The sequence below is a fragment of the Engystomops pustulosus genome, chromosome 5 (genome assembly GCF_040894005.1).
Source record: "Engystomops pustulosus chromosome 5, aEngPut4.maternal, whole genome shotgun sequence".
NCBI lineage: Eukaryota > Metazoa > Chordata > Amphibia > Anura > Leptodactylidae > Engystomops > Engystomops pustulosus.
Genome location: NC_092415.1, coordinates 75594456 through 75607066, shown reverse-complemented (window position 1 = coordinate 75607066; position 12611 = coordinate 75594456).

Genomic DNA, 12611 nt, shown 5'->3' with positions numbered 1-12611 from the left:
AGTCACTGCAAGTCACTGTCTTTGATGTCGCTTTATTGCAGAATTACAGTTGGCGACAATGGGTGATACTTGTTTGTAGCGATTGCCTCAAATTTACATAGGCATCTATCTTTGTATATGATATCAAACACACTCAGTGGCTCCCCAATTGTGCTTTGGGACCTTCATGTAATTTTAGCAAGTTTGTTTTTGTCCCTTTCACTTATTCTGCCCTCCCAGCAGACAATGGCATAGAAAATGATGCTGGCAATGGTTGTCTCAAAGAACACCCTCAATATCTTACTGCAAATGTTCAAGGATTTGATCTTCCTCAGCATGCACATTTGTGACATTTGTTGGCCGTCCGCTCCAGTTTGTTGTGAGTACTCCTAAGTACATGTAGGAGCTGACTTGTTTAGTTGCCTAGTCTTTGATGTACATAGGTGTGCAAATGGTTTTGTTCTTTCACAGGTCAATGACCATTTCTTTTTTTTTTCTATGTTTATGACAAGATTATTTCACTCCATTTTGCAAAGTTGTCTACCGTCTCTCTGCAGTGGCTGGCCTCGCCATCTTTGATACATCCCACAATAACTGTATTAAATTCCTGGAGTTGGCAAAGATCTGACTGGTGTCTAAAGTCCAAGGTATGTAGGTTGAAAAGAAATGGGGAAAGTACAGTGCCTTGCGGTGCACTTCGGCTGCTGACTACTATGTGCAATCGTGACCCACCCATTTAGACGTATTGCGGCCTATTCCTCAAATAGTCAAGGTTCCATTCAAAGTAGGTAACAACTCTCTATATAGCACAGGAAAAAATGTATGAAAATCAGCTCACCCCTATGGTGGTCCTCATGCGGCCGAAGAACGACAGGTTGCACAGGAGCCTAGGTCCAATCCGGACTGTGGACCGCCACTCGGGCAAATGAAGAACTGCTATTGCTGTGGGGGCAGCCGATGCAATCTCTGCAAATACATACACAAAACCACTTCTTTTACTTCAGCGAGCACAGGTCGTCACTACAATATACAGTCATACATGAACTGTGAAACTACCAATGTCATTTACTTAATACATTGTTCACTATGTTCCTTGCAATATGTTGGCTGTACTGCCAGAAAACTCAAAGACCGTATAAGTGAACATGTCACAGGAGCAAACTCCCGCACCATAGCCAGCACACGTAACTTGTCAGGGATTTCCAAGCATTACAAGGAGGTCCATTCCGGATCTATGCATGGGATGCGTGTAACAGCCATAGAACAAGTTTCAAAACCCAGAAGAGGGGGTGACTGGAAAAAAGCGCTGTTTCTTAGGGAGGCTTTTTGGATTCTGAATCTAGACACCCGCACTCCTAAAGGCTTGAACTCTAAACAGGACCTTATGTATTTTTACTAATATACAGTTCACTTTAGGTCATATTGCCATCACTATATCATCATTCCCCTCCCCTCCCCCTTTTCCTTTCCCCTCTTCCCCCCCCCCTCCTCCCTCTTTTTCCTTTCCCTCCCCTCCCCTTGCTTACCTTACAGGTCTATCCTACGTCCATGGAAGGGGCGTTGGCGGTGACATCACCGGAAACCTGTTCCAGGTTCACCACGAGGTGTTATTTAAACCTGCAACAGATTACCTGAGCTAGGTATGAGTAAGGACTAGTTGGCTACAGTCCGAAACGCGTTACCGCAAGCTCTGTCTATGTGTCACGTTTTTGGTGTATCCATGCCTGTCTCCCTTGCACTTCGCAAGTTTTTAATGATGTTGAAATAAACCTATTTTGGATTTTTTATATGAACAACGGAGTCACATATTTCCATGTTGCTGGAGCCCACAACCTACGTTTTCTTCAGTTCTTCAACAACTCTCTATGTTGCTCTTCTGTTCCAGGTATGTGTATGTCTTGTTAAGGAGGAACAAGGCGGCATGGTCGACTCACATATTTTGTTATACAGAAATTGTAAAGGGTCAGTATTCTCTTTCACCACTTCCTCCAGGTACAACAAGATTACTTTTTTGAAGATTTTCATTATGTGAGAGGTCAAGGCAATCGGTTGGAAGTCATTGTAATGGGTAAGTCATCTTATCTTCTGTAATGGGCGCACAAACGTCAGTTTCCAGATGTCGGGGACCTTTCTGCAGCTGAGGCTGTGGTTGAAAAGGTCTCCAAGTGTCTGGCTTAGCTCATTAAGTAAATTCTTAGTAGTCTGGGGCAAATTCCATCAGACCCAGTGGCCTTGTTCAATTTGAGGAACGACAGGATGTTCCTAACATCATTTACTGACACTCTCACCCCACTCAGTTGGGATGTGAGTTTGGTTGTCCTTGTACCCTCAGAGAAGCGGATAAAGATTAGGTTTATGTCTTCTATCTTTTTTCCCACTCCTCACTATGCCTCAATTTTTCACCCATGCCAGTGATTCTTCTAACTCCTGCCCAGATTTCCTTTGTGTTGTTCTTCTATAATTTGTCCTTTAGCTTTTTAGATTTTACTTTTGAGTTCTGTTCGGATACTTCTAATGGCAGCTCTGTTCCTGTCAGCTTTCTACTTTTTATGTGTTATCTGTAAGGTCCTTGGTTAGACACGGGTTGTTGTTGGGGTAGCAACGGACTTCTTCCCCTGGGATAACTAAGTCTAGTGGAGTTCACAGACAGCCGTCTTTTGATTCTTAAAGGAGTTGGCCACTTTTCCTCATGTTTTTTGTAATGTGTGTACGTATGGGGATCAGGATATTAGGCAATTTACAAATATACTGTACATCTATTAAAAACTCTGCACTGCCTACCTTTTACATCATCAGTGAGAAATTACTGACCATAAAATGGCTGTACATGAAGGATCATGTGATCTCTATCTGTCCTTGATCAATCCCCCTGCCAAGATCGTAATCTTACATTCATCAATACTATCATAAAGTCCAGGCAGGGCGATTGCTTATGGACAGTTAGAGACAGGTTTTATGGACAAGAATCACTGGTTGATGAGGTAAAAGACAGGAGGCTTCACTGTACATATCAATAAAGCAGAGCACAACTTTAGATGTATATTAATAAATTACCTAATATCCTGCCCCCACACACACATTACAAAAAAGTGGGAAACCCATTTAAGATAAACTCCCAAGAAGAAAAGGTGCATATATTTCTTGTTAATATTTTATTCATTTTCCCAATTCACAGCAGCAAAACAAACAATGTCCACAATGCTTATGTTATCCAAAAAAAGAAAATATTGGACAAAGTTATACTTACAAAATATACTTGTGCTGACCTACATACATATTCAACTCCATGGGAACCCGACAGCAGAAACTGTGATGATAAACCACTGCTGGGATTTGGGGAAGCAGATTAGCAACTTCCAATAATGTTTCTTTCATGGCCCAGGGTGGTGGCATCACCTAGAAAATAAACTTTGAAATGATATGTACATTAGTTGTATTAAGTGAAGGAGGTGGAGAGTTTAACATCGAAGTAAAGCTTCCTTCACCAGCATTCACCATTATTCACTCACCATCATTTGGAGAGCTGGTTAGTTACAGTGAAGGAGGTGTTCAGAGGTGGGGAGAGCTTTACTTCATTGCTGAAGTCTCCACCTCCGTGACTTTATGCAACAGTTTTACGTACCACTTTCTCAGTTGATTTTCTGTATGATGCCACCACACTGGGCCATGAGTAGTAGTTTAAAAGGCCAATTTCATAGATGGGTTCCCTTTAAGAACAAACCTATAGTACCCTGGTACTGCCTATAGTTTTACATTCTGTATTATATCATACTATTCAACTATAATACATTTTTTTAGTTTAACACAACATCATGGACCAAAGTTAAAGTTTGGTATAGTATACTGCCATTTGCAACTTGCAATAATATTCTACTTACAAGTTAAAAAACAGAGATGAGTCGAGAAGTGGTTTAGGTCAAATGTATGTGTAGAGGGCATTATTAAATTGTTGTGTATTGATATGTATTGTAATTGACATGATAAATTAACTACTCCCAACTCCCCGACAGACGACCCGTGCTACAAATGGACCTATCTGTCTTCTGTGGCCTCTTGTGTAGGTTTCCGGATGCTGGTAATTTATCGTACTTCAGGCTGCAGTGATCAGCATTACAAACGGTCAGACCTGGTGTGGTTTTGCGCAAAAATCAGCGAACTTTTGTTTGCTGGTTTTGCAAAAGAGTGTAGGCACCGGCAGGAACGCCCGTGCCCTGCTAAGCCCCCTTGACACCCACTTGGTGTGGGGTCGGCGTAGTCACGATTTTAATTGCAAATTCTTGCACTGCACAAGAATTTGCGATTATTCCACTGCTTTGATATACCCTCTGACCCCCCCCCCCCCATAGAATCGTTCTTTTACGTGTTGAGGGGTGAATGGTGAACTGTTTGTCTTCTCTGTGTGTTTGTACCTTTTCTTCTTTTTCTCCTCCTGCTGGCCAGCAAACCTTTGTCTCTGTCCACTATTGTTTCACCAGACAAACCAGTTCAGCAGTCACCACTCAGCATTACCTGATCTTACCTGTGTGTGTGCAAAACCTGAGCAGAGGGTGAGCTGGGGTTATTTAGCGTGTATCTGATTACTGCCAGGTGATGCTGAGCTGAAGCCATGTGGTTTATGTTTGTATTTCTTACTTTGGTTACTTTTGTGTATATTGTAAACTCCCCTTTATTTTTATATTGTGTATTATATTGTATTGTGGCATTATGTATATTAAGTAAGAAATATATCTTTGTGTGATATTTGTTGTTAAAGGTGCAACCCAGGGGTGTATCCCTTTAAAACTCAAGGGAAATAGTTGGGTATTTAATGACACCTGTGTGTACATGGATTGTCTCTAGGTCAGAGTGTCTGATCTGACCACAGGGGAGCTGCTTTTTCCAAGGTAGCTGCAATCTATCCCCTGAATTATCTGCATTTTTGTTCTGTACATTTTATTTTTGTGCAAATAAATGCAAGCCTTTTCTTTGGACCTGAAGCCTGAGTGAAGCCAGAAGACCCCACATCTCAACAGTACGTAACCTGGGACCGCCTGTCTTATTATTTGTCCCTAGGGTGAAATGCTGACCCCAAGTGGCTGTTTATTATCATTGCAGGTAGTGCTGTAAGCTGGAGGAAACAGGGTACCACATTGTAATTGGCTGTTTATCTAAATATTTCCAGAATAAGGGAGGAGCTATATTCTGAAAAACAACCTTCTCCTATTGTATGACAGAGAAGAGATCCAGCTGAGGGAGTGAGAGGAGAGAGGTCCTGTCTTTGTTAAGTCTTAGTTAATGGTGGTGGTGGTGGGGGGGAGAGATTTATCAGAAGTGTTTATAATACAATATAAAAGTCTATATACATCTCCCTTATATGGTATAAGAGCTTTAAAATGGAACAGTGGCATAGTGATACGAGAAACTACATACATATACTACTAATCTAAAATCACCATTAAATACTGTAAGTATCCATTTCACTGTTAGTAATTGTCAATATTACATAAAATTGAACTTTTCACAATGAGTACTGAAAGAAAACATTACATTTTCTTACTGTGTTTTCGGTTATATTCTCTAAACAGCAAGAACAATAATATTTGACAGATATCTTCACCATGTGTTCCTTGAGATTTGATAAAAATGCAGACATAGTACCTTTGGTAGGCTCTCCTGTCAAAAAACAGTGCTGAATATTTGCCGACATCTGAAATTCGTTTTTGTACACGTTGATAGAAGAACATGTTGTTTACCATTGAAGTACTTCGCATGATGTTAAAGATACAACTGTGAGGAGAATGTTCAGGCAAGTTTTCTGGCAGGGTTTTTAGATACATAAAAAGCAAGTAGTGTTTTCAGGATTTGACAGTATCGCTTCAGGGTGTAAGTGTCCTCCTGCCTTTTTGCGAGAAAATAGCTTTAATATATTTGTTGCACATTTTATCCAGCATCATTTTTAATTAATTCCCTAGGTAGGATAGCGTAGAAAAAAATCTAACACTCATGAAGCGCTAAGAAGAAGTTATTAAAATAAGAGCTAAAAATGTATCATTCTATACAAATTTGGCCTGTTTTTGGGTAATAATGTATACTGTATGAAAGATTTTTTTTAAATGAATGTCTGGTATACAAATGAATGTGAAGTGTCTGTAATGAAATATCTTCCCAAGTTTGGCTTATAAATTATGCGCTAGAGCTAGCTTAATGTTTCAGCTTTCAGTGAATGTTGTTTATCTCAAAAGTATTACCTAAATTGAGTGCAACTGCAGCAAGCCCCAGCTGCGAGAATGACTGTGTATATAGATATTTGTATATACTATTACATGCTAGCAAAGATATTCCTATTTACTGTCAACAATCAGTAATTCTGAAACACACTGGAGCAGAAATAGTACAGGCTGAAGACACATGGCTCTGGGATAGTCATAGAATAAACATTTTCTAATCTTCAGCCATTCACATTAGCAGCATTGTGAATTGGATTCATGTTCAAAATGGTTTTATTAATGCTAGACCAACACCATTTTATCAGTTAATGAATCAGATCATAGTCGAAGACCAAGGAAGGCACCATTTCTGTGAATGTGCAAGCTATTGGTCCCCAATCAGATGCAAATGTCTGAGATAGAATAATAAGCTTTGTTTATGTTTAACATAAACATCTGTGATGGTCTAGACTACTGAAGGGGTTAAAAATAACATTTCTGATGATCTAAAGGGATCAATGGTATCTACAGTGAACTATGGTAATGAATGCGTTAATGCAAAATGGTAATAAAATTAATTATCATTAATCATTATAATGAGGCACATAGGGCAATCAAGTTGTGGTTCTGGTGCACTGCATACTGTAATATGGCATTATATGGTGGGATCGATCAGACAACCTAGGGTTAAATTTAAAAATTAAAAAAAGTTTTAAAGAAATTATATTAAAAAACTTAAAAATTTAAATCACCCCCCTTTCCCTAGTACTGATATAAATAAACAGTAAAAATCATAGACACATAAGGTATCACCACGTCCAAATATGGCCAATGTATCAAAATAAAATAAAGGTTTTTCCCTGCGTTTAACCCTGTAAATAGTGGCGAAAGTCCGAAAATGCCACTTTTTGCCATTTTGAAAAATATTTTAAAAATTCAATAAAAAGTAAACAAAAGGATGTACAGTCCTCAAAATGGTAGAATTGAAAACGTCATCAAAAGTTGCAAAAAAATGACACACCCTACAGCTCTGTACCCCGAAGTATGAAAAAGTTATTAGTGCCGGAAGATAGCAAAAAAAAAAATTTGTACAGAAGGAAAAAATGATTACACTTATTTTTCACCAATTTCACTGCATTTGGAAATTTTTCCCCCTTCCCAGTACATGCCATGGAATAATATTAAATACCACTACTAGGAAGTGCAATTTGTTACCAAGAAAGCAAGCCATCACACAGCTCTTTATATGGAAAAATAAAAAAGTTAGATTTTTGAAAGTGGGGAGTGAAAAATGAAAACGCAAAAACAAAAAAGGGCCTTGGCGGGAAGGGGTTAAAGACAAGCATTACATAGTGTTTGGTCAAAACAGAAACTGAGCAATTTGGATAAAAAAAAAGGTAGTGATCTGTGAAAAATCCATATCCTTTACATATGCTAATCGATCTTCACTAACTAACAGGATTGTTGGCCCAGTTGGGTTGTCTTCCTAATTTTAGTTTCAAAAGCTCTAGGCAATCAAATTAGGACTGTCAATACATCCAGTTACCCTCGTGAAGCTTTAACTAGTGCTATTATTTTCAATGCTGAAGTCATTTATTTTTCCAGCTCCTTAATTGACAGCCAGACATAAAAAAATCTATACCACCTGCATGAAGCCATTCATGCACTATATAGCACTTAGAAGAGGGTCATCTGTGCTTTTATTTATCATTACTATATGTACATTTAAAGTCTGGATCACTTATTTATTGTCAGTATTTTATTGAGAATGTAAAGGAATCAGGGTGACAAAATATGCCTAAATTCCCCATGCAGGGGGTGTCATAGGTTAGCACAAGGATGTGCACAAGAGTAGTTCCAGAACAATATTCCATAGAATTAACAAGGTTAACAAAGTGTGGACTTTGTATGGACCAGAAACATATTTGAAGGGCAAAGGGGGTAACCACCCCCCCCACCCCACCCCCAGGCATAGTGGACACAATGTAAGGGGAAAAAGTAAAGGGAGAAATCTCTGGAGTAAGAAGGGTAAAGCAAGTCTTAGTATTGTACTGTCGACTTAATTCTGATTGACTAAATGTCAAAGAGCTTATGGTTTCAAGGTGAATGAGGAACTTTAATGAGGAGTTTAATATAGTCTAGCCAAGATTTCCATTTCCAAGAATAGATTCATCTTATCATCTGTAATGGCAGAGATTTTCTTATATGTCATCATTCGCCCTAACCTGGGAGGTTGAGATATTAGAAGATTTCTAGTTTGCAGCAATGTGTACTTGGGCTATATATATATATATATATTGCATGAATTTGTGCACTTGGCTTTGGTAACCAGTAATCAAGCAGTAAGATAGAAGGTATGCATGGATCTCAAGGTACATAGGTGTAATAATAGGAAGGCAATGTGCCACCAAAATTATGCAAATCCACCAAATCACTTCTAAAACAGAGGGTGGATGATGCGGGATAACATCTATGAATCCTAACAGGGACCATATATACGTTCTGTGAAAAAAGGTCTCAGCCAGAGTCATCTAATGACTGCATTTGGTAACAATCTAGCCATTGCCGTAAAGGAAGCTGGATACCCAGATCACTCTCCCAATGTGGCATGAAAGAAATGGACATAACATCATTCCTGAAGGCAGTGTTGGACAGGGCTACCTGGAGCCCACCAGTAAAATTGATTCTGGGGGCTCACCCTTTTGATATAAAGAAATATTACCTATATCCTGGGAGCCCGGAATCTTCTATCCTCTCTTCCAGTACATGGCTCTTGGTTTGTAAACTGAGGTGAATGGGTTGATTTTACATCAGGTCATTAATCTTGGAAAAGTCATAATAACTATCCCTGGTTTCCTGGGATGTCTGCTGGTAGCTGGGCTTTAGTTAGTGATATAAGTGTCAGTAGCAATGTGTTCCATAATAAAATTCTGATAAAATATATAATAACTGATGAACACAACCCCCACACCTACCCCAGGGTTACTGCATCAGGAACAAAAGGTAGACTTGACTCACTCACACTATGTTGTGAGAAGTCTCAAAACCTATGATGGTTAGTTAGTGAATACAGGACTGATTAGACAGGACAGGCCGAAGTTAAATCTCCTACCTCACAGGTGACATGTCTTCTCCTTCAAATCCATAAATACATGCCTACTTCCAATGCGATATCACCACATCATTTTCTGCCAGATATCTTCAAAATATAATTCACCTAATATTTAACCCCAACAACACAACTGACTACACTGTGACCCTCACACATATGCTCCTTACACCACAGCTGACCACACTGTGGCTCCAGCAGACATCACATATACTATCCTATAACAAAACCATGCTGGCATATATGAAAAATTGCATTGCAACCCCTACATACTACTACTACGTACTATACACTACAGCTCTTACAAAAATAATACTGCGCCTGTAATAAATTTTATGTTGTACACCTAATAATAACATAATACATACAATATATTGCCCACCCAATTAATTACTTTACCTATACAATATAATGTGCCTCTTATTATTTATATGGTATAGCAATTATGTTTATATATGTTCCCATTCTTTTTGATATTTAGTGTCCCTATTTGGGAGGTCCAGAATGCAGTATATTTAGAGCCGCTATAATTAATAATTGTGTGTGTGGGTGTGATGGGAGGGAGAGCACTGTATGTAATTCCCTAAGAATAATGTGGGGCCATTACATGTAAATTAATCCATTGGTGGGGCTTATATATAATAATAATTACAGGTATTATCTAGGCTTTACATTTCTTTAATCACGGCTTACACAGTCTCTAGTTAGGACCCCAGCACAGGTGCACTCCATGGTGGTGACATCACGGAACAGCGCTGGACCACAGAACTAGAAAGATGTAAGTACAACTTTCTTTTTTTTACAATAAAAAAACTTGAAGCCTCTTCAACCCGGAGATTATAATATCCTCCTAATTGTGTGCAATGGATTCATTTATATATTATGGCCCCACATTATTATTATCAGATTATACACAGCCCCCTCCCTGCCCTATCAAAACAAACACAATTGTTAATTATGGCGTCTCCAATCATTTTATATAGTGGCCTCCCAACCTTTACCACTCTCTGAACTGTTGATATGTAAACATCTGTCAGTGCTCCCGTATGTCTCACCTGCCCTCTCAAGTAGGCAGACTGATTGAGAAAGGATGCCTGGCACGTGATGTCATAACACCTCATATCTAGGTTCAGAGTCCTACGTGCGCTTTAACTTCACCAATATTACTTGAATAGCTGAATAGCAACTCAAGTTCGATTACTGGCCATGCACTTGTGAAACCATGAAAAAGATTTCTGTCCACTTGAAGCATACATAGAAGCTTTCTATAGAAAGGTTTTTTTATACAAACAATAAGATTTAGTTGCTGAAATGGGAACACCCTTTTAATCCTCTGTTCCTCCACCATTGGATGGAGCACATGGGAGAACCTCAGATGGGAAAGTAGTCATAGATGGAGTAAATGGGAATTGGTTAGTGAGTATTCTATCCGGACCTTTCACCATAAGAGAAGTGAGCAATCTGCAAAAGGGGACTGCTTGAAGAGATTTTGAGGAAGGCTTCTCTGATACGAGAAGGAAGCAAGCAAGTTAAGGTATTCAAGCGGCATCCATAGAGGACTAAGGTCTCTGCCATGTATACCCCATTAGCTGGGCCAAACGAGTGGCCTGATAGTATTTGAAGAAATGACAGACAGCCATACTCCCATGCTTTTTGTGGAAATATGTGGAACTGGCTTTGATCCTTAGCCTTTGCCTAACCCAGATAAACCTAGGAATGGATTTCTGTAATGCAGATCTCAGGCTAGCACTGGAATATGGAGGCCCCCTCCCAGGAAAATGTGGACTGGTCTTTCCTCTTCAAGTCAGCAATGAGTTGTTTGACGAGGGGTGGGTAATTATGGGAAAAAATCCTAACCCCTAACTAAGGCAGGTTATTGACCATGGGGTTTAAAACCAGAGTTCAGTTCCAGCAATTTCCCTACAAGGGGCAGGGAGGTTATAGAACATGGATTAGATTATGTCATAATTAATCTTGATGCTACAAGAAACAGCACAGAACAATTAAGTTTGGGAATGAGGTAAAAGGTTGGTGAACAGATTAACCATGTATTAGAAGTCCTCTACGTGCACCCCGGAGATATTAGGGTCGGCGTGGAAGCCAAACTAGTAGTTCCATAGTTAGGGCAAAGAGGGCTAGGGACACCCTTGTCTGGTACCTCTAGCCATGGGGATGGTGCAAACAGCTGTCATGGGAAGTTTTAGGATTGCTCTTGGGATAGAATAAAGTTGGTGGATTGAAGATAGATAGGGTCCATGTATGCCAAACCATTACAGCGTGGTTAAGTGGAGGTCCCAGTTTAGGCTATCAAAGGCATTCTGTATATCCAGGGCAAGGGTTTAGAGGTGTTTGAGTAAAAATATGAAGATTTTAAGAAAATTGGATGTTTTTTTTGTTTTGTCTTTAAGTACTGGTGCAAGTCTACAAGCATACTGACAATATCCGGAACCTGGCTGGAAGGGATAAAGCCTACTTGATCTTGTGGGTCAATAGTGGTAGGAACTTATTTAGTCTTTTGGGATAGAATGGATGTGAGTAATTTATAATCCAAGTTAAACATAGAGATTGTTATGATCATCTAAATTTCCTCACTAGTAATAGGAGTATTGAGTTCATGGTGGGCTTGGTCAGTGATGTGCACAGGAAACGCCTGGAAGAGAAATGTATTGGTGTGAGAAGGGGAGGGTTTGACAGCAATATAGTTTACTATAGTAATGAGCAAAAGTATTGTGGCTCGAGATGAGATTGGAGGTAGTAATCCCAGTGGAGGCCCTCAGTGCAAAGATGAAATTAATGTTTTCTCTATTATGAAGTTTAGAGGCGAGTAAATGGCCTGCTGAGGGCAGATGGCAGTCTCTGGAGGAGCGGTTGGTGCCCAAAGTTCTGGTCTGGCTGTGAAATGCGCCTATTGGATACAGTTTTGGCCCAGAAAGAGGCCTCAGATAACCCCAGTTGCATTAAAGTTCTGGAGAATATGGTCTGAGATCCTAGCCAGACAAAGACAGAATGAGCTAGAATTCAAGCTGCACGCTGCCTCCTGCAGGGCCAATGGAGTCTGAGGGGCCCAAATAGGCAGCAAATGGTTGGAACCCAGGACCAATGTCCCCAAATGACAGGTGGGGTGTCTACACTGACTGACTTTAAATCAAAATTAAACTACACATAATCACCTGTCCTCCTCTTCATCTCGATCCTGGCGCTTGTCTTCTTTAATCTTGATACCCCGGGTTGCCTGAAAAAGAAACTTATAAAAAGCAGCCTGAAGCATAGGGATAGGACGTCCAGCACTTTGGGCTACTAATTATTCACGCCTCCTGCCTAATGTCACCTCCCTCTTC